The sequence below is a fragment of the Argentina silus genome (assembly GCF_951799395.1).
Source record: "Argentina silus genome assembly, chromosome: X".
Taxonomy (NCBI): Eukaryota; Metazoa; Chordata; class Actinopteri; order Argentiniformes; family Argentinidae; genus Argentina; species Argentina silus.
In genome coordinates this window covers 41,687,909-41,710,928 of record NC_139653.1, presented here as the reverse complement: position 1 = coordinate 41,710,928, position 23,020 = coordinate 41,687,909, and the positions used below count along the sequence as shown (strand labels likewise).

Below are 23,020 nucleotides of genomic sequence, written 5' to 3'. Positions count from 1 at the left end.
AGATAGAACAGATCTAAACCAAAGCCTCTTTAAATATCACTAGTATATACAATCTCTGTCTAAACCCTTGTCTTTGCTGTAGCAATGAGAAGCATGGAACCTCAGGTGTTCTAGAAGGGCTGAGATAGAACACGTGGAGCTAATTGACACAATCCCCAGAGACTCAGGAACTTAGAGGATGAGGTATGGAGAGGGCCACATGGCAGCCTAACACAACCCAGCACAACCCAGCACAACACAACACAACACAACACAACACAACACAACACAACACAACACAACACAACACAACACAACACAACACAACACAACCCAGCACAACACAACACAACACAACACAACACAACACAACACAACACAACACAACACAACACAACACAACACAACACAACACAACCCAGCACAACACAACACAACACAACACAACACAACACAACCCAGCACAGCACAGCACAACACAACACAACACAACACAACACAACACAACACAACACAACACAACACAACACAGACAGAGACAAGTTACAGTACATCATATTACATAGGGTAAAGACATATGAAAGGCAGTGATTATATTTAACATTTTACAAAAAGACATGTACATGAACAACGATTCTAGAATGAAAGAGGCATGCAAGAATTCCTTTCAATAGAATATCTGTCTAAATCAAAATGCTTTTGTGAGTGACTGATATCATATCCTTATATCAAATCAAGGTTTTCCATTACAGTATATTTTTTTAATAACATAGTCTGAAAATATAAAACGTGGCACAAACCGAATACAGTTGTGTCAAACACTGCAGCATGGCTCCCACCTGTCAAGGCACAGTAGTTGATGTATATTGAAGGTAACCTTTAATCCTGTGGTTGAACTGAGACGTCTCCAGAGTTCTCATGAGGTCATCTCACCTCCGTCTCACCTCACGAAACGTCCGTCTCAACAGTATCTAAATTGGGAGGAACAGAGAGAGGGTTGTTTAAGGACAGAGAGTCTACTCCTGATTAGTGCACATCAGATAAGTACAGTGCATACTTATTTTCAGTTCGTGGCAGTTTTCCAGTCCCATTTCAGTTACATCATATACAATTGCTCTGGTGCAGTGCATGTTGTTAAAACAGTCCAAAGCCATTATGGCTATCAGGAGTTGATTGTAAATAGATAACAAATATGGTGTCTCCAGGGAAAATAAATAAACAAAGTAAAGCAACCTTTGGTATCACAGTAGCCTATATAACTTGTCTTTTACACGTTATTATTGATAACTCAATGTTTTGATTATGTCTTGTCTTGACCAAATATAATTAAATTTATTTTAATTATTTACCTATACTTGTGTAATAACACTGTCGTTAGGCCTTATCAGGTTGCAACAGTGTAACATGTTGTTACATGTGTAATAACCCTGTCGTTAGGCCTTATCAGGTTGCAACAGTGTAACATGTTGTTACATGTGTAATAACACTGTCGTTAGGCCTTATCAGGTTGCAACAGTGTAACATGTTGTTACACGGGCTCTGACCTCCTTGGGGATGTACAATATGTGTGTGTGTGTGTGTGTGTGTGTGTGTGTGTGTGTGTGTGTGTGTGTGTGTGTGTGTGTGTGTGTGTGTGTGTGTGTGTGTGTGTGATGAAAAAAATATGATTTTTAAGCATGCAGCAGCAGAGGAACAGGTGCACACAACAGAAGTTTTGGCCAAAGCCTTCTTCAGTGGGTGTGGTCATTTTGTATATATATATGTATATAAAGAGAATTTCAAGCTAATGTGTCATGTCTCATGTATTTTATGATCCGCAAAACCTCTTCCTCTGCCTTTTCCCTTTGCTTATAAATCACAGGGTGCTTATTTCTTTCCCCCAAGCACCAGTCTCTCTCACCAACGCTCCTGACAGCTATTGTAAACACTTGTAAACAAAGGCATGACAAAAAATAACAGTTAGACTAAAATAACTAAATATAAAAATTAATTTAGGAAAAGAGGAGAATGCTGTCTCTCCTTTCAAGGGCAATTAGGACGATGTTTTGATTTCATTTCAGTCTTTCTTCTCAATAGGCTATGGGAGAATGTACAGTATAGCATCAAAGAAAACAAAGGAAATTCAAGCTATGATTTTAACTAAGAACAGTATTTTTTTTTAAATACACATGAACTCTTATTCCAATGAGAATCTTCTATTCTTTGTGTTACAGTAGTTAGACTTTGTTTGACACACTGGTCAAAGGACAGTCTGTGGTTGGGTGGTGACGCCTGAACACAACCGTCATTGCTGACCATGACTAAGCCGATAGGAACCTATACAAGGCCGTAGGCAGGGACTATGGGGAGGAAACCTGAGATGGCTAATCACCAGGTATTAGAATAGAATGTGCTAGATAAATAAACCTCAGGAACCCAGGTATATACAGATGCTTATGGCTAAAAACATATCAATTTATTTACTGCATTGTCTAATTTCAGAAAGATGCTGCAGCAACCAGCAATGTTGTCCAGTCCTATACAGACACAATTAAAATGCCCTAAAGTGAAAAATAGCAACATTACTTAGGGTCCTAGTCGCCAGTAGACAGACAAGTCTCACTCCCTGCCACGTCACCCCAGCAGCGATGCAGACTCTCCTGCTCAAGATGCATTTCTAAGGCCACCTAAACACATCATAGGTCAACGTCATGATTAAAAAGTCTCAGATAAATTAAAAAGCTCAATTTATAACCCACACGTCTCTCCACAACTCTATACACACAGTCAGCATTAGAACGCCGAGGTCTGGGGGTTCTATAGTGTTCTCACAAGAATGTTCATCATCCTGCCAGAATGGAAGAGAGACCTATATGTTTTAAAAAAAAAAGAAAAAAAAAGAAAAAAGAAAATGGATGTGACTAACAGAAGCATTTGTAACAACAAAGACAGCCATTCATCAACACTACATTTCCCGTGGACAAGAAAAGTGTCCTGAATTATTTATTGGTTGGACACTCTATCTAACAGACTGATGGAAGACTAGGAGCTTTGTCTTAATACACTGCATAGTTTAACAGGTTAGACTTGCTTTTAACACTCATCTACTACACAGTACACAATGCCGGGGCACAATCTGGGGTGACAATAAGATTCTGGGTACCGAAGTCATTAGATCTGCTGTAAAAACACTTGGAAAATACCCTATCATGAAAATCTACTTAAATAATACGTCTAAAATCGTCTACAAAGTGTGAAACTATATGCTTCATTATCTGATCTTATATACATTGATACAGTAATAACAATGGCTATTTGAGTACGACCAAGATTACAATACATTTTTGCTTAGATGTATAAACATAGCCTGCAGTAGCTATATACTATAATAATTCCAGTCAGGACACTTACGTCGGTTTAATCATGGTTAATGAAAATGGTAATACAATTATGGTTGGCGTAATTGAATGGCTCCGCTCTATATAGCTAGTGGCGTTACACTGTTTAACCATGGTGGAGTGTTGCATACTCTGCTCTTTTAAGCCTTGTTCCTGAGACATGTTTTGCATACGCGTGAATCAGCTGTCCATCACCTGACAGACAGCTGCGCCGTTCAACTTAAAGTGTTTTGCCTGAACTTAGGTAAACTTAATATATGAAAGCACAGGAGAAAGACAGGCGGTTGAAAGATTTTAAGGTGATTCACTCATCCTTTGCGTATCTCTGATCAAATGAAGCGCAAACCACCCACAACAATAACAGCAAACCGCATTGTGATGACTCCTACTCTGTGTCTTTATCACAAAAAATAAACAGACACAGCTCTGAAGCGATATTGAAGACAAAAGAGTAAAGTTTGTCTTCAGTTAGCACTTAGTTTAACTAAAATAAAAAAGTTTATTCAATTAGTCAGACTTGGGGTGTAGACCCTCTTCTCTTTTTCCCCATTGTCTACTCTACAATATATCAGCTGTAGGCACCAACTAAATACTCAATCCAACTACAGTTGAACATTTTTATTTCGTAACTTAATTTACTTAAGCATCATTACAACAACAACAAATAATGCAAACTGAGGCTGAGGCTGAGGCTGAGGCTGAGGCTGAGGCTGAGGCTGAGGCTGAGGCTGGGGCTGGGGCTGGGGCTGGGGCTGGGGCTGGGGCTGGGGCTGGGGCTGGGGCTGAGGCTGAGGCTGAGGCTGAGGCTGAGGCTGAGGCTGAGGCTGGGGCTGGGGCTGGGGCTGGGGCTGGGGCTGGGGCTGGGGCTGGGGCTGGGGCTGGGGCTGAGGCTGAGGCTGAGGCTGAGGCTGAGGCTGGGGCTGGGGCTGGGGCTGGGGCTGGGGCTGGGGCTGGGGCTGGGGCTGGGGCTGGGGCTGGGGCTGGGGCTGGGGCTGAGGCTGAGGCTGAGGCTGAGGCTGAGGCTGAGGCTGAGGCTGGGGCTGGGGCTGGGGCTGGGGCTGGGGCTGGGGCTGGGGCTGGGGCTGGGGCTGGGGCTGGGGCTGAGGCTGAGGCTGAGGCTGAGGCTGAGGCTGAGGCTGGGGCTGGGGCTGGGGCTGGGGCTGGGGCTGGGGCTGGGGCTGGGGCTGGGGCTGGGGCTGGGGCTGGGGCTGGGGCTGGGGCTGGGGCTGGGGCTGAGGCTGAGGCTGAGGCTGAGGCTGAGGCTGAGGCTGGGGCTGGGGCTGGGGCTGGGGCTGGGGCTGGGGCTGAGGCTGAGGCTGAGGCTGAGGCTGAGGCTGAGGCTGGGGCTGGGGCTGGGGCTGGGGCTGGGGCTGGGGCTGAGGCTGAGGCTGAGGCTGAGGCTGAGGCTGAGGCTGGGGCTGGGGCTGGGGCTGGGGCTGGGGCTGGGGCTGGGGCTGGGGCTGGGGCTGGGGCTGAGGCTGAGGCTGAGGCTGAGGCTGGGGCTGGGGCTGGGGCTGGGGCTGGGGCTGGGGCTGGGGCTGGGGCTGAGGCTGAGGCTGAGGCTGAGGCTGAGGCTGGGGCTGGGGCTGGGGCTGGGGCTGGGGCTGGGGCTGGGGCTGGGGCTGGGGCTGGGGCTGGGGCTGGGGCTGGGGCTGAGGCTGAGGCTGAGGCTGAGGCTGAGGCTGAGGCTGAGGCTGGGGCTGGGGCTGGGGCTGGGGCTGGGGCTGGGGCTGGGGCTGGGGCTGGGGCTGGGGCTGGGGCTGAGGCTGAGGCTGAGGCTGAGGCTGAGGCTGAGGCTGAGGCTGAGGCTGGGGCTGGGGCTGGGGCTAAGCTGCTTTGTTGTTATGCATCCTCTCTCCCTGCCTGTCGTGTGTGATAACAAATGGGAGGCCAGGAGTGACACCAGCACACAGGGTAAGAGATCATGGCAGCCAGCACTTTGTCCGCTCCGCTAGGGATGATGACACCTTATTGATCATGGCCACTTAATGGATGAGCTTCACTTAAGTAAATGAATCTATTATAGAGGATGAGAGGAGGGGATGGGGGGTATGGAGGGGGACAGAAGCTGGACGCATAGACATTATGTGGTATGGTGCTGTTTTACGTGATGATTACTAACCATCTCTGAGCGTTGTCTGAACATTGTCTGAGTCCCAAGCGTGTCAAGGCCAGGCCAGAGAGGGTTTGCGTGGGCAGGAGGTGGCTTACCAAACTTGCAGGCATATCTCACACAGAGGGAGGGAGGGAGGGAGGAGGGGAGGACAGGTGTGATCTACTGTATACATTAAGGTCAAAGTTTATCATCAACAGGTGTAGAGTATTTAGGACTACCCACAGTGGTTTGCAGGGCAGACTGGTAGTCTGGCATTACGCATTTCTCCTCTCCTCTCTCTTCCCCTCCTCTTCTCTCCTCTCCACTCCTTACTCCTCTCTCCTGTCCTCTACTCCCCTTCTCTCCTCTCCTCTCCTTCCCCTCCTCTTCTCTCCTCTCCACTCCTTACTCCTCTCTCCTGTCCTCTACTCCCCTTCTCTCCTCTCCTCTCCTTCCCCTCCTCTTCTCTCCTCTCCACTCCTTACTCCTCTCTCCTGTCCTCTACTCCCCTTCTCTCCTCTCCTCTCCTTCCCCTCCTCTTCTCTCCTCTCCACTCCTTACTCCTCTCTCCTGTCCTCTACTCCCCTTCTCTCCTCTCCTCTCCTTCCCCTCCTCTTCTCTCCTCTCCTTCCCCTATCTCTTTCTCTCACACACACGTAAACAGACACTGAAACGAGAGGACAGAAACTCTTACTAGCTCCATGGCCGTGTCTATACAGACCACAGACTGCTATTAGTATTAGTCAGACACACTGGCGGGTTGTTTAAGGTCAATAACAGGTTGAATATAAGGTGTGAAGAAACATGGGTTTGAAAGAGTCAGGTAGTCTGAGTCAGTTGGTTGTGTGTAGTGGCATTTGACAGAGAAGCCATTGTTGGAAATTACTCAAACAAAGCCAGACTTGAGAGAATAGTGACAGCACATACCAAGATAAGATTATAAAAAATAGGCCAAGTAAATGTTTCTAAAGTAATGCAGACAGTCAGTAATCACTATAATATCATAGCATATCTTATCATATACAGTATGCCATTTAGCAGACACTTTTATCCAAAGCAACTTACAGTACAGTGAGTGCATACATTTAATTATGCTTCAGCTGACATAGATAAAGTAAATGCAAAAGGTCCCTGCAGTTGAGGTCAGATGTGAGTCATTCACACACCAAGTTAGAGACTGTATTATTTTTCGGTTGGTATTACACTCAAACAAAGAGAATGAGGAGCAAATAACAGCCAAACAAACCTAGAAACTGTTCTAATGAGCTGTAAGCAAAAGGCCTTTAAAAATAACACCTTGGATGGTAAACAAAACAGCTTTACAGGAAGTGAGACGCTAATATCTGCACCCTTGTGAAGAACTGGATAGAGACACAATGTCCAAATCCAGACAAGATGTTCCTACATTATACCCGTTAGTAATGGAGCATACTGTCAAATAATCTATTCTAATCCTAAAAAATTATTATTATTATTAATTATATATACTGTATTGATTCATTATAAATACCCTGTCGGTTGAGTTAAACTATGATGAAAAATTACAGTATGTGGATTTCCAATCAAATTCAATATCCCCATTAAAACCATTTATAACAGATAGAAATGGCCAGTGTACAATTTGACAAGAGGGGCACATATTCCCAACAGTTAAGACATACAACACCAAGGGGGCCATATGCAAATGGTAGAGATTTCCCATTTGACTTACAAAATGTTACAGTTAAAGCACATTAAAAGTGGATAATAGAGCATCTGGACATGTAGTCATGAACACACATAAACTAACAATAGAAACATAAAGAGATAATACATGGAAAAGAACCGGTTACACGTCTATTTTTTCAAACAGAAATACTCGGTGAAAACAAACTGCCACCCACTTATGTTACACGGCAAACTGACAGCCGTCAAAATAATAAAGGGTAAATACCATAGGCCTACTGTACCCACTCAATCCATCACAAAAATACAATAATATTTAGAACTACAAATGTAGAATATGCCTAATTTACTTCTGCTCGTCATACCAAAGAGGGAAGTCCTGAATCTAAAACTACAACACTGTAATCTTAAGAAAAATTATATTTTCAAAAACTGCAATTATAATAAATAATGCTCTGTCAAGTCATCCATATATTACAGGAAATCAATTAACTTCTGTATCTAGGGTACAATTACACACACAAAATCATACAGGAAATGGCTGACACAATGTATCTATTTTAACTTCATCAAACTTACACACCTACAGTAGACCAAGTAAAAATGCATTGGAAATATGTGACAATTGTCTTCCACTAATTTGTCAACAACCAAGTGTGTGTTCTGATGACAGATTGATAGTTTTGATTCTTAATCTATTTTGTGTAAGACAGACAGTGTTTTCCACCAGTAGCCAATGGCTGTAGTGATAAAGAAATAGAGCTTGAATATATACTGCACTCGTTTTTTGTTTTTTGATAGGCATTTGTTGTTGCTGAAAAGGTTAAAGATTTTTCCAATCGAAACTGAGTGGGTTGTGAGGCAAATTTCCCCTAAGCACCGGTAATATTATCACTCTAGCATCACAGTTTCACAATGACTTTTGGATTTATTTATATAAAAACAAGTTTCACACAAACAAGCTACAATATTAATGAGCTACGACTAATTACAAAAATGTATTTTCTGAATGAGGGGTGGTTGTTGACTTTTGACATATAGTATTAATAAACAACATTCAGACATTTTGAGGCCTTTGGCAAAATCATGTTGAGGCCTTTAAAAAAAACAGTCACTTCAGTTTTTCATAGAATACAATTTTCTACTGTCCATCAAGAAATATAAATCTAAAGACAAATTATAATCTAAGTTCAACAATTTTTGCTGAGTTTGTTATGTGTGAATTTGTTTTCCAAATGAAGTAAACAACTCCTGCAGTAAACAGATCATTTGACCTATTTATGTATTCAACAGAATACATGACAGTGCTTGTTAAAAAAAATTAAAACATAAGGTTTACTGTGCATTTTTAGTATCAAAATTAGTCAGATGACACGGATGAGGAGTGTAGTTTGTTCTTTGATGAGTCCCGTGGTTAAAATACTGAGAGGATCATAGAGCCGTGGGCAGACTTGACAACTCTTTTCCTCTCTTTCTACTTTTCACAGAGACAGATCGAGAGAGAGAGAGATAGAGAGAAATGAAAAAAAGACAGAACTGCTAAACTGAACTATGAAATACTGCTTTAAAATGTTAAATTACAGTTAGGAGTTGACAAAATGCATGACAGCGATCGTGAGGTAACCTCGGAGAGAGAAAGACCACAACAACAACAATAACAACAAAAGACATTGAAAATGTTGAAAAACAACTCCTCCATTTTAACCTGAGATGTGAAATATGATAATACTAAAGTATATTAATGATGTGTAAAATGGGGAAGGTGGGCTAGAATTAGACTTAGATTGTGTGTTAAAATATGAGAGACAGTTAATATTGGTTTCTGGAGGTAAAGGTCAATCACTCAGTGATACAGCACTAACCCCAATGATCAATAGTGAAACTCATATACACAAATAAGGACTCATCAACCTGAGTAGGTTTATCAACACCGTGTTATTTATGAGGTTGTCTACGTATAGCCATCACAGTGACACTCAAAGTAAAGGAAAGCTAGCTTTTTCTCTCACTCCCAATAGAAAATTGTGGAAAAGTTAAGAAAAGGACATTTTCAACAAGCCCTACTGTATGTGTGGGAAAGGTTTTGCCTTAGATGCAAGCACCACATTAAACTGACAAGTTGCTGACATTTGGCCTTCACTCCCAATAGAAAATTGTGGAAAAGTTAAGAAAAGGACATTTTCAAAAAGCCCTACTGTATGTGTGGGAAAGGTTTTGCCTTAGATGCAAGCACCACATTAAACTGACAAGTTGCTGACATTTGGCCTTTTCTCGATGTGACAGTCTGACTGATATATCTGTGGTGGTAAAATTATGCTTATATTCAAATTAGTGTAACATTGTTTTCAGAGAACCACCGAATGTTCTGTAGGCCTATTGTATATGTTTACCAGAATCCACACCACATGTACTGAGGTGTGTCAATAACGTGCAGATCGACATTTTGTCCTTTTGTCTGTCTGTGTGTGTGTGTGTGTGTGTGTGTGTGTGTGTGTGTGTGTGTGTGTGTGTGTGTGTGTGTGTGTGTGTGTGTGAAAAGCCGTTAAGAGTCTTTGCAGGCCTCCCACAGTCTAGGAGAAAAAACACACACAACCACAGGTGGGAGTGGTGACACATACACACACACACACACACACACACACACACACACACACACACACACACACACACACACACACACACACACTTTATAGTCCATCTATTTTCTCCTTTTTTTTAAATCATGCCTCGCTATAAAATCAATAAAAGGTCAAATTAAATAAAGTCGTGATGTTAGTGGCATGATACAGATTTGCTTTGTTTCATATAATCTTTTCACGTGTGAGTGGTAGACTAAGCATCACAATAATTATGCCCTACAATTTATCTCATATCATTATGACATGAGTACCTGTCCTTATAGTATCTCTAGCCCCTGTAATTTTCTATACAATTCAGTGTTTCAAATTAACAGTAATACTGAGGCACTTCACAGACTAAGAACAAATATGATATAGCAACATTTTAAACTGAATGGGCAGAATATCAGACAGTAGTTCTGAGAATACGAATCTTGACATAAACAAGATAACCAACTTTCAAAGGAATCTTGACAAAATCTTGACATTACCAACTTCAAGGTAAAACAATTTACGCCCGAAAACAAAACTGAGAAATGCTTGTGGTTAAGAGGAAAAGCTCAGCCTTATTATTGAGACATGAGAGATATTGAGAGGAGGATCTGGTATTTCTGGGTGACATTTAAACATCCTACTGGTGTGTGTTTGGTTTGGTCGATGCCATCTGGGGACTCAAAACAAACCCACGCTCATCTCTCCTCCTCTCCTCAACTCAGCCACATCTCGCCCCTCCTTACACCCTCTCTCACACACAAACACAATATCATAGAGCTGTTTCATAGCACTCTCATCTCTCTGTAGGCCCTTACACCCTCTCTCACACACACACTCTCTCACTAACACAGTCATTGTGCTGTTTTAGGGCACTCACATCTCACCCCCTCTGTAGTGTAGGCTGTTACACCCTCTCTCACACACACACTCTCTCACTAACACAGTCATTGTGCTGTTTTAGGGCACTCTCATCTCACCCCCTCTGTAGTGTAGGCCCCCCTCTCTCACACACAAACACAATATCATAGAGCTGTTTCACAGCACTCTCATCTCTCTGTAGGCCCTTACACCCTCTCTCACACACACACTCTCTCACTAACACAGTCATTGTGCTGTTTTAGGGCACTCACATCTCACCCCCTCTGTAGTGTAGGCTGTTACACACTCTCTCACACACACACTCTCTCACTAACACAGTCATTGTGCTGTTTTAGGGCACTCAAATCTCACCCCCTCTGTAGTGTAGGCTGTTACACACTCTCTCATCTTTCCCCTTCTGTTAACGCTTCCACACTCTCTCTCACACGAACACAAAACCAAAGTGATGTTCAATATGGGTTGTTGCTAAATCAGATGCTTTCCGAATGTTTTAACAACTTAGAATGCTTATACTCCAGGCATGGTTAAATACGTCTATCATATCCAGTCTGCTCCCATTGTCTTATGTCGTCGTTTTATCCTGAAATACACTAACTGTCATTCTAATGGGTTTATTCTGACAGAGATTACCATCAGACTTATCATCAAGCAAATTGAGAAATGAAACTTGACTTGATAAACATGGCATAAAGGTCAAGGGTCACAATTGTCTTCTTCTCTCAGCAGTGTTGCTAAATGCCATGAAGATAGGGCATGAACACTCCATCAACACTTTAAAAACGAAGGATGACTTTTCAGGCTTCAAGAAGTCTTCATAAGCCTTCATAAACCTATGAAGATGCTTCACAAATCATTCCATGATAGTAGGGAACCTTCCAGAGGATACATCAACATTACTGTAGGTCCTACTTTAAATGATGACTTTTAATGTCTTCATAAACCCTACATAAAACCCTACTGTACATAAATGCTTCATAATGCATTTATATGCAAATTCATTCACGCAATATAAAGGGTGATATAACAGGTCCTTATATCTGATCTGAGGCATCTGTATATGCCCTTGTAACAGGGTTATGGAGACCCAATGATCAGTGGATGGTCTTTGAACAGGCTATGTAGCCAAATGGACTGTATGTTTACAGTTGGCATTACTTTAATATGTGCATACATTCAACAGCCTTCACCAATCAGAAAGGGTCGCCAATCAAAACAAGCATTAGGCTCTGAGGTACATGAATGAATGAACAACAAAATCCTGTTTGCTTGGGAAATGTCAATCATTGAAAATTGTTTTTTGTTGTGTTCACTTTGCTCCAAATGTTCAGAACAATATCTGTCCAGTTTTGTAACATTGGCACCCATTGGGGCTATTTCACGATAACATCTCTTATTTTCATTCTACGCTCTTCACAATCCCGGCCTCTTGTTTAATTTCCATATTCAAAGCACAGCAATTGTGCAGTCAGCTGGCTTTCAAATAATTACTTTGTGAAGTCCACTATCGTTCCACTTTGTCTCAGCTTTGTACAAGGTACCTGCAGGGAGGCGATCACCCCCCTGTTCTCACTCGCTGTTATAATATGTCTGTTAAATATAACTTTTATATACAGTACTCTACACATATCTGGCCTACACATCTGTTGTGTTATACAGATTTATTACAATTTACAATACCATTTACAGAGCTACAGTTCTAATTGCAAAAGCAAGGCTTTTATAATGATAGGCTGATATGATCATGATATGATCATTTTATTGTTGATTCTTTGACTATATGATTAGCCTAGCTATTATTTATTAATATGATTATGTTTAATGTTATACACATCCTTCTGCAATTGTCCTCAGTACCATTTCCTCATGCTGACACATACAAAGGGGACACTTTGTTCTTTTGCACAACAAACACTGCTGCAACTCCAGTTGCCTGCCTGCAGCCTCCTTACATCTGGTACCCTAAAGCCTGTCTCCTGTGGATCTTGTATGTGTGACATAATGATCAAGCATAAAGGTGACCGTGATTACACTTTCCGAAGCCTATAGAAAAGCAGCAACACTTGCACACCCAGGTAGCATTGTCTGTATGTGTGTTGCAGACAAACAAAGGAGAATAATAACTTTTCACAACAATCACACCTCTGAAGCCTATATAACCTAGAAACCTGTAACACCACCTTGATACAGTACGTGAGAGAGGACGATGGCTGGACAGGACACATCATAGAAAGATGTACCATGTTTGTGTGAAAGGATAATATATGGACAAATTTGCTAACAGCCTAATCTCGCCCTACATCTCCCTGAGAGCCAAGTGCCACTGTTGTCATGTCGTCTCAGTCTTCATTGTCACAAAGATAGATCTCTATGAAGTGGCCCTTTGAGCCCAGACTACAGCCCTGCTGTCAGTCAACTCTCACAGTCTCTCACCGTGTGTGTGTGTGTGTGTGTGTGCTAGTGTCCCAAAACATACACGCACACACACACACACACACACACACACACACACACACACACACACACACACACACCAAAAGCATACACAGACCACTACAAACACATGCACACACAGACCTGTTATCCAACAAAGAAAGAGGCATCACAATGCCTAATCAAGATCGTACACTGTCCAAAGTGGGATTGTATACTGTATAACCACAAAATTACAAACCAACAACAGAAACAAACCCCATAGAGTGTAAAACATGTAGATTATATGTATATTTACCAAAACCACTGACTCTTCATACGGGCGGTAGCCTAATCACTTTGATAGGAACCTGCAGTATGGGTGTATCCTGCTTTATAAAGCAGTGTCTTGCGTGGCTAGCATTTTAGACTTGTTATGATCTCATATTATTTTCCAATGACTGAAAGTGAGAAAGACATCCTGGATAAGCATCATGTGTTGCCATAACCACAGCCTGTGTGGAGGTGTCTGACTCACAAACTGACACAGTCACAACTTTCCTTTGACACACAAATGCATCCAGACAGAGAGACATAGCTAATGAAGCTTACAGCGCAGGTTCAACCAGGAACACTGATCTGAGCATCACCGCACCTCGTCAACTAATAATCTAGAGGGCTCAAAACGTGAAAGTATTTAAATGAATTTGTACCTGCCGGTCATGCATCTGCTGTCTTTCAGAAACCTGTTATCACTAAAAGGGACGATTGACATTTCCTATAAAACACACACACACACATCTTAACCATATGGTTCAATTACAATTGCATCTACTTCAATATAATGTATTTGCTTGACACCAGTGACAGAAAATATGACAGAGCTTGTCAACCTAATAGTCTGCTTAATTAAATCAGACCATCAAATTAGAAGCTCTACATACCCCCATCTTTGTCTAAATCCCATTGCTGACTATGAACCCTTGTCATGGTTTGCAAATGTGTTAATGGATATATTCTAACACTGACAAATAAAATATTCAACAGTCTTGATAACCAGAGGGAAATAATCAGTTTATCGCATCCCTATAATTCAAACCTTGTATCATAATATAGGTCAACACTGAAGCCAATGATTTCCATATCTAAATTCAACATATTCCATCAACATGATGACCAATTTAATAATTTACATCACAAGGAAAAATATGATGGCACTGGCCAAAATAACAGTTACATTTTACCATAGCAAAATAGAGATCAATATTTTGAGTACTGTAAATACGGCTATGTATGTATTAACACAATTTCGGTGTTAACGGCTTTCTGCCTTTCTCCCAACGATCGGTGGATGTTAGGTTTCGTGTTGACCACACGTAGGTTGTAGGCTACAGCTGGCGAATTGCTCACTGCAGAAATGCGTGAAAAATAACCGTCTTCAAAACCCCACAAATGTCAGAGGTCTATTCTTATCATTTCCTTACAAAGCAGGAAACCTCAGAACGGGCCGTGACATTTGATCGATTGTTTGTTCAGAAAGCTATATTAATAAACAGATAGTTTTGGGTGTTTGCTTGTCGACACCTGCGCTGTTTTATGTTCTGAGTTAATTTATTATATTTATTTATAATCAAAGTCTATTTCATTGTTTCCTCGAGTGGTTGGGTATATCGACCTTTTACCAAAGTAGATAGTAAATTTATAATTTAATTTCATGAACACTAAATAAGAGGCATATTTCCACGCATAATTTTACATTATTTGATTACCATAGTTTTTCCAACTAAATCATCATGGTCAATTTGATTTGAACCGCATATCGCCCTTTGTTTTTCAAAACCAAATGCACACCAAATTTACTTAAGCAGGACAGGCATACATATACATTTATATATTCTCCCTAATTTAGAACCAAATGTGAGGATTAACAACTGGACATTTTTCACATTTCACATACCGGTAAGTCAATTTAGCAAATAACACTTCGAATGCTATCCCAATAGATGAGTTAGCAATTTGAATGTGTAGAGGAAAATTAGTTTTTGAGTTTCATGGTAAGATGTGGTGTCATCACAAATAAAAACATCAAATATGGCACAATGTAGGTAAGTACTTTATGATACTGAAACATGTACTGTATGCTCCCACGTCCCTTATCACAGGCACTGAAAGATGAAATACTTTTAGAAATAGGCTACAAGGGAACTCAAGGGAATTTTTACGGTGACCGTGAAACTGCACTTCGATGGAAGTTTGTGAGTTCTGATTGAGTAAGCAATTTCATGAAAGCAAGTTATTTTTCGTTTTGACAAAAAACACATTTGCCTGCGGTTTTCTAGAAATTCAGACTACTGATATTGTAGCAGATTACCATATCATGCGCATAGATTGCCTATTGTTGATGCAGTAGCCATAGTGTTTGGCCATAGAAAAGTTTAACATAGATCAATAAAACAATAACATATACAATATATTTATATATGTACAGATTTTATAATTCAGAATGGAAAACAACTATTCTAACATGCATTTATATGGTTAGGACCTCAGTTTTGATGCACTATAAACCAATTTGGTGATTGAAAAGTAGGCTAATCCTGTTCCAGGAGAAACGTTAGGTTTTTGAAACTCATAAAATATATAACTAGGGGTCTGGGTCTGATCCTACTAACTAGATCAGTATAAGAAGAAAAGCAAAAAGTCGGGCTTTACAAAATGTCCAATTGCCCTTGTTGCGGCAAATTTCAGGAGAGCTCGGATGTGCTTTTCTCCGTGACCATATCGCCATCTACCGGCGAAGGTATTCAATTATAGAATGACATGAGATCGGTCATTTCAGAGCACTAACTCCATCTTGTTTTAAACCATGCTCAGTGACGGATCAGCAGACTTCATTAGAATAGGTTGATTTAGAGATTATAGAAAATGCCTGGTGTAAAAAGAGTTAAAGCAATAACAGTTAACAACTGCACTAGGCTACATCTCTCTCTCTCTAACACACACACACACACACACACACACACACACACACACACACACACACACACACACACACACACACACACACACACACACACAGCTCAGGTACAATATCAGTATGCCATTATTACTACCAAACATATGACACTGTTTCAGTTTCTTAAACACCCACACCATCTCTGCCCCTCGCTACTGTCACCTATGTAAAGCACGTTATCTGTCAGAGAGAGAGAAACACACACACACACACACACACACACACACACACACACACACACACACACACACACACACACACACACACACACACACACACACACACACACACAAAGGGCTCTATTCAGGGTTTGGTTCTGCTTATCTGGGCACTCACCTGTCACTCATCTGTCACTCACCGCTAATTGATAGCATTTTAAAGCAAAACCCAATGGAAGTCAATGGACTCTAAATACTGTAAGCATGTTTGAAATGTCATGGCTAAGTCATCTCAAATTGTCTGAAAATACTTAATTACTTTATTTAAATGACTTGGAGATGATTTGAGCACATCTCAAACATGCTAATTTACATTGGTTTTTGGTTAAAATAAAATGTTAACAATTAGCTGTTAGTTACAGTGCCCGGATAAATAGAACCAAAGTGTTGATTGAAGTCTGTCCTTGTTCATAGGCTCTTTCTAGGGTAAGGAACTAAATATGTGATTTTGTAATTAGGGTGAACCTTTAAGTCTCAAGACTTAAGTCAAAAAGTATGGCCTTCTCCTGTCTATCCATATTCAGACCACAGATATTGATTTATACATTGATTTAAGCCTGATATACATTGATTTAAGCCTGATATACATTGATTTAAACCTGATACACATTGATTTAAACCTGATACACATTGATTTAAGCCTGATATACATTGATTTAAGCCTGATATACATTGATTTAAGCCTGATATACATTGATTTAAACCTGATACACATTGATTTAAACCTGATACACATTGATTTAAGCCTGATATACATTGATTTAAGCCTGATATACATTGATTTAAGCCTGATATACGTTGATTTAAGCCTGATATACATTGATTTAAGCCTGATATACGTTGATTTAAGCCTACCAAGTTAACCACATGTGGTGCTAAATAGAGGTGTGTGCTGAGATCTTTGGAATTCAGACTTGGACTTAAGCTGTCTTCACTCTTGTGAAGAGGTGGAATATGTCTAGCACAGTCTAGTGGTATGTTGAAATAGAGCACCAAAAGTGATATTCTTCTGTGTTATGATGGGCTAAAGCAAATAATATTATGCCAGGAATCTTGCAGGAAAAATAACTCACTTGAGTTGAGTCAGATTGTTTAAAAATTAGCATAGGTCTTTTCTCCAATAAAGATGGCATTGAATATCTAAATAATGTACAGTGCTGTTATTCATTTCAGTTTTCATTTTGGAGATCAACTCTGAATAGGGCCCAAAGAGAAAGATGTAACTGAGAGATAGTATTTGATCCTAAATCTACAGTATGGAACAGTCACAAATGGCTAAACATGCAGTCAACACAAATCCAACTATGATAGTATCTTGTTGTTATGTAATCTTGTTCCTGTTTCATTGTACGGATATAAAGTCACTATTTCAACATGAGAACAAATTAATCACATATCAGTTCATAGCTTTTGAAATTACACTTGTTGAAACTACACAATAGTTTCAAAACCCCAGCGTAAATTCTGAGTAAAAAGCTGCTACGGAAAATATAGATACTGTAGGCCTAGATTAGATCTAGGACTATTCGAGAAAGGACATTAAACATGAAACGACAGTCAGAATCTCTCTCAGAATTCATACGATGTCAACACCTAAATAGGCCAGGCTGTTACATGGGCTCACACACACACAGCACTACCCTGCATCCTGTACTGTATATAGGCCTACTGCTACTCCTCAGCACAACCCTAGTCAACGAACACACTCTCTGTGTCAATACACAAAACCATGAGGCGCAGTTACAAACCTACTGTACTATTCTCATGTATCCAAGTTTCAAACGTTTTATTGTCATGTGTGCTGTAACTGGGGTACAAGGGAGTGTAAGGCAAGAGTGTAGGAGTAATTCTTACTCTATCAAGACTATGAGGAAATGTAAGTCTACATTCTCCACACAACCTAAAATAGGTAGTTTTATGATAGACACACACACGCACACACACACACGCACGCACGCACACGCACGCACGCACACGCACACGCACGCACACACACACACACACACACACACACACACACACACACACACACACACACACACACACACACACACACACACACACACACACACACACACACAGCCAATATATAGTCTGCTTTCTTTGAAAAAATCTGCTGATTCTTACTACTACATACGAACACCTGTCCCGAGCTACTATCATCATTACTCATTGTTTACGTATTAGTCAGTTCAGACGAGAACTCATGACGATTTGATATTTCAAGCCTGACATAGACACCAAGTTACTACTAGTTATTTTTATCTGTAACATTAACTTGACATTTCTGAATGGCCTATTTGACATCATCAACGTATGCATGGAACAACAAAAACACTACTCTGAAAAAAGAAGAAGTTGTAAACACAACCCACACATAGGTTAAAACTTATTATTCAGTATCACATGGAAAAAACTTTTACAGTAAGTCATTACAATGTCCATGTGTGCTTTTAACCGACGTAGAAAAAGTTTTTTCTGCTATGATGCTGCCATTATTTTATTTAACCATTATTTTACCAGGTAATTTGACTGAGAACATATTCTCATTTACCTCCAAGATAAGTATTTGTTGAATTCAAATGTTATTATTAGAACATTTTGTAGACCCACAGTACATGCTTATATTTGACTGAGTACAATAGAACTTTGGTCTTTTTTAGTTAGGGCTGTCGCGAATATTGCATAATCACCAGACTGTGTTTATGAGACCTTTTGGAATAAATCCAATTCCACTAACTGTTGGGTTGACTAAACATTTGAGTGGATATCTAGACAGTGATCATGTAAAATATAATATTAAAATATTGTTAATCAAGATTATGGATTTGACTGATAGAAAAACATTGCTAAAGTCTTAGATTATGGGAAATAATGTATCCAAAGAATACAAAAAAGCTCAGTGTAAAATGCTTCCATGATTTCTTACCTTCTCAATGCTGCTATGTTGTTATTGTGTCTACCCTCAAAATAAATGTTTGATTTACTAGTCTGACTAAATCACTATAGCAAGTAGCTACAGTATAGGCCTACTTGTTCTTCAGAATATGTCACAAATTAAATTCATTTTTAATTCACAATGTATAGAAAATAAAATAATGTGAAACAGAATATTTAAACTGTAAAAAGAGGCAACTAACACCAAACAACAGATTCAAATACCTCTTTTCAGGACCTGAAGTTATCATAGCACTGATGATTTATACAATGCTATGTCATTTATTTCACCTACATCAGTCTCAATGACAAACCAGTATAATGCACAGCAGTTATGTGATAATGGGATCAGTTATCTGGCCGGCAAAAGAATGCTGAGTAATCTCTGTCATAGCCTCCCACGCCTACCCACGCTGCACTGCTCTCAGTGTGCACAATGGTTGATACCAAAACTACCACCCCTTCACACTCGCCCACAACAGACGTTCCCCTCTTACAGTAAATGAGGTGCCCCATGGTGGAACCAGAAACTAAGTGTGTGTGTGTGTGTGTGTGTGTGTGTGTGTGTGTGTGTGTGTGTGTGTGTGTGTGTGTGTGTGAGTGAGTGAATGGGGGTATTTCTGTTACCATAAACCCATAGAGACCCATATTACACATATCAAGGTAGATCCTACCTTATCCAATATTCCTACATTTTACACTACACCAAATTCTTTATTAGAATGCCCATTAGTTGACGTCTTAGCAACCACTAGTCTTCCTTGGGTCCACACATATTAGAAACAATACAGTATGTGTACATTGCAGAGGTCTTTATGGTTTCTATATTGTGTTTTTAAGTCAAGGGTTAATCTAGAGACAAAGGTTAATGTAATCTAAACTTTCTTAAGTAGTACTAACATACTGTAAGCACCCAAAGTGCAAGACTCATCATATACAGATGTTTGTGGGCATCATATTTAGACTTGATGCCACTTTTGCTGCTTACAATATGCCAACTATAAACCGCATATTTTGAACGCTGGCTACATACTTCAAGGAAATGCAGAGTTATTGTACTACTAGACTAGAAGTCAAATCATACATTTTGGAAATGCGTCACTCGAAACTGTGTTCGAATATCAGTGCAATTCTATGATATGTCATGTGCCCAATATTACAGTGATGTGCAATAGACCTGGTTCAATACATACTGTATGTCAAATACATTAAAACATTTGAGCTGCACTTGATTTGCAATGCCTGGCCCGTGCAATGGAACTGACAGAATAGTCTCGGAAGTGCTCCAAGCACATCTCAAATACGTTTACATGTAGATTATTAGATCCAGGTCTGATGTGCAACTTGTAAAAAAATTAGAGTACGCTTAAAACATTCCAGGAGAGAAACATTGTTCGACACTGAGGCTCCAGGGTGAAGTTGTCTCTAGGTGCTGATCTACCCCTCCCTGTATTGTAATCTTAACCATTAGGGAGAAACATGTAACACTGAGCAGCACCTGGGGGCAATTTCACTTCACCCTACACCCTGAAGCTCAAGACTCAATCAATCCCATACATAATTCCACGATGGCCATGTAACTCTGTGGAAAATAAGGCTACTGAATGATTCACACAAGGCATCCTATTTGTAATTGATCAGAGACAGTTCCATACGCCTACTGTTGCACTGTGACTCTGAATGTCCATGTCTGCAATCACAGAAACTAATATTCCACCTCCTGCAGAGTTCCGTTCACTTTAGTGTCTCCTACAGTAGTTAGTAACGTTTCTTGTCAGTTGACAGGAACCTTGCAATCTGTCATAGCTTTCAGCTATGTGATATTAGGGATTCTGGCTCATGTACAAATACTTTCAAGTACTTGAGCTGTGTTTGATTTAGTTCATCTGGTACAGGGGACTAATGAAATAGTGCATAAGTCTAAACTCTAAACTAAATCAAGCACACCTCAAATACTTGTTTGACCCAGGTCTTTTAGGAACATCATCAGACAAATAGTAGACAGCGGTAACACAAACAACACTCAAACAAGGAGCTTACCCTTCCTTCCCCTTCCTCATCATCTTCATCATGCTGTTCTTTTAACCACACAGAACAAGACACAGACTCAGAATGGACCCGTTTCATCACCCTGAGCACAATCAGTTCCTTGCTTCCCACACACACACACACACACACACACACACACACACACACACACACACACACACACACACACACACACACACACACACAGAGTCACCCCCGCCCAGCAGGCAGTACCACAGAGATCCAGATGAGTCAGAGATCACAGGAGGCACAAAGAGAAAGAGCAGCAGAGAGTGGAACAGCGAACACAGTCACTGATGATGACTCACCAAAACCACCGCTTCCTATCGCTGCATGCCTGTCATAGCTCCTCTAATGACTGGTCAAGTTCCCAGGGTCCCGTACTGCCTGCACCGTGGGTGGGCTGGCTCTTTGTGTGTGTGTGTGTGGGGGGGGGGGGGGGGGGGGCGGTACATCAGATATATCTGCTATATTTGACCTCTCTGAATGGAACATCTGGTATGTGTGTCATGTGTGTCATCATGACCAAATATCCTTGTATTACAGTATCACCCAATCATGTTTGAATCAAAGTACCGTTGAGTAAACACATATCCTGCCTCAATAAAAACCATACCCTCCCTCTGCAACACAGTCTCCTAATGAAATTGTGTGCATGATCTCAGTGATCTTATTCCCAGTTCCTCTCACACACACTTTGAGAGTGAACTCATGAAACAGGCTCCTCCACTGATACCCTACACTGGGATCCCAGACCCCTACTGTACATCTGCTGGTCAGTCCGCTCCAACTTTCCTCCAGTCCAGGATCACCCAAAGGACTCCATGGGAACAGAGGAGCTCCTCTGTAAATAGACACTTCCTCTAGTGTAGTTCCCACGCTGGTGGAAGTCCTACCACATACACACACACACACACACACACACACACAAGTGCACTCACACACACACACACACACACACACAAATACATGTACACACACACACACACACACACACAAACACATGCATTCACACACATATACACACACACACACATGCACACACGCACACACACACACATTTAAGTCATTTAGCAGACGCTTTCAGCGACTTACAATAAGTGCATTTGTCAGTAAGTAAGTGAATCAACTATACAACAGTCATCATAAGAAAAACCTAGAGAAAGAAAGAAACTCGTTTTATTTCGTTTTATTTCTGGTAATGTACACACCCACCCACACACACACCCACCCACACACACACCCACACCCACACACACACACCCACTCACCCACACACACACACACACACACACACACACACACACACACACACACACACACACACACTCACACACATATACACACACACACACACACACATGCACACACACACACACGCACACACACACACACAAACGCATACACTCACACACATATACACACACACACACACACACACACACACACACACACACACATTTAAGTCATTTAGCAGATGCTTTCAGCGACTTACAATAAGTGCATTTGTCAGTAAGTAAGTGGATCAACTATACAACAGTCATCATAAGAAAAACCTAGAGAAAGAAAGAAACTTTGTTCATTTTATTTCTGGTAATGTACACACCCACACACACACACACACACCCACACACACATCCACACACACACACACCCACACACACACACACACACACACACCCACTCACCCACACACACACACACACACACACACACACACACACAAACACACACACACAGGATCATTACCATAGCACAGAAGGCTCTAAATTAGAAACATCCTT

General features: G+C 41.0%; 1 long non-coding RNA gene across 1 annotated transcript in view; it reads right to left on the bottom strand.

The window, feature by feature from the left end:
- Nucleotides 1-23,020, bottom strand: part of LOC310822840 — a 29,978-nt gene that overhangs the window by 431 nt on the left and 6,527 nt on the right. The window contains exon 2 of the long non-coding RNA XR_014554905.1: nucleotides 1-950. This exon is cut by the window's left edge and continues 431 nt beyond it. This is a non-coding gene — a long non-coding RNA (uncharacterized lncRNA). The remainder of the gene's footprint in view (nucleotides 951-23,020) is intronic.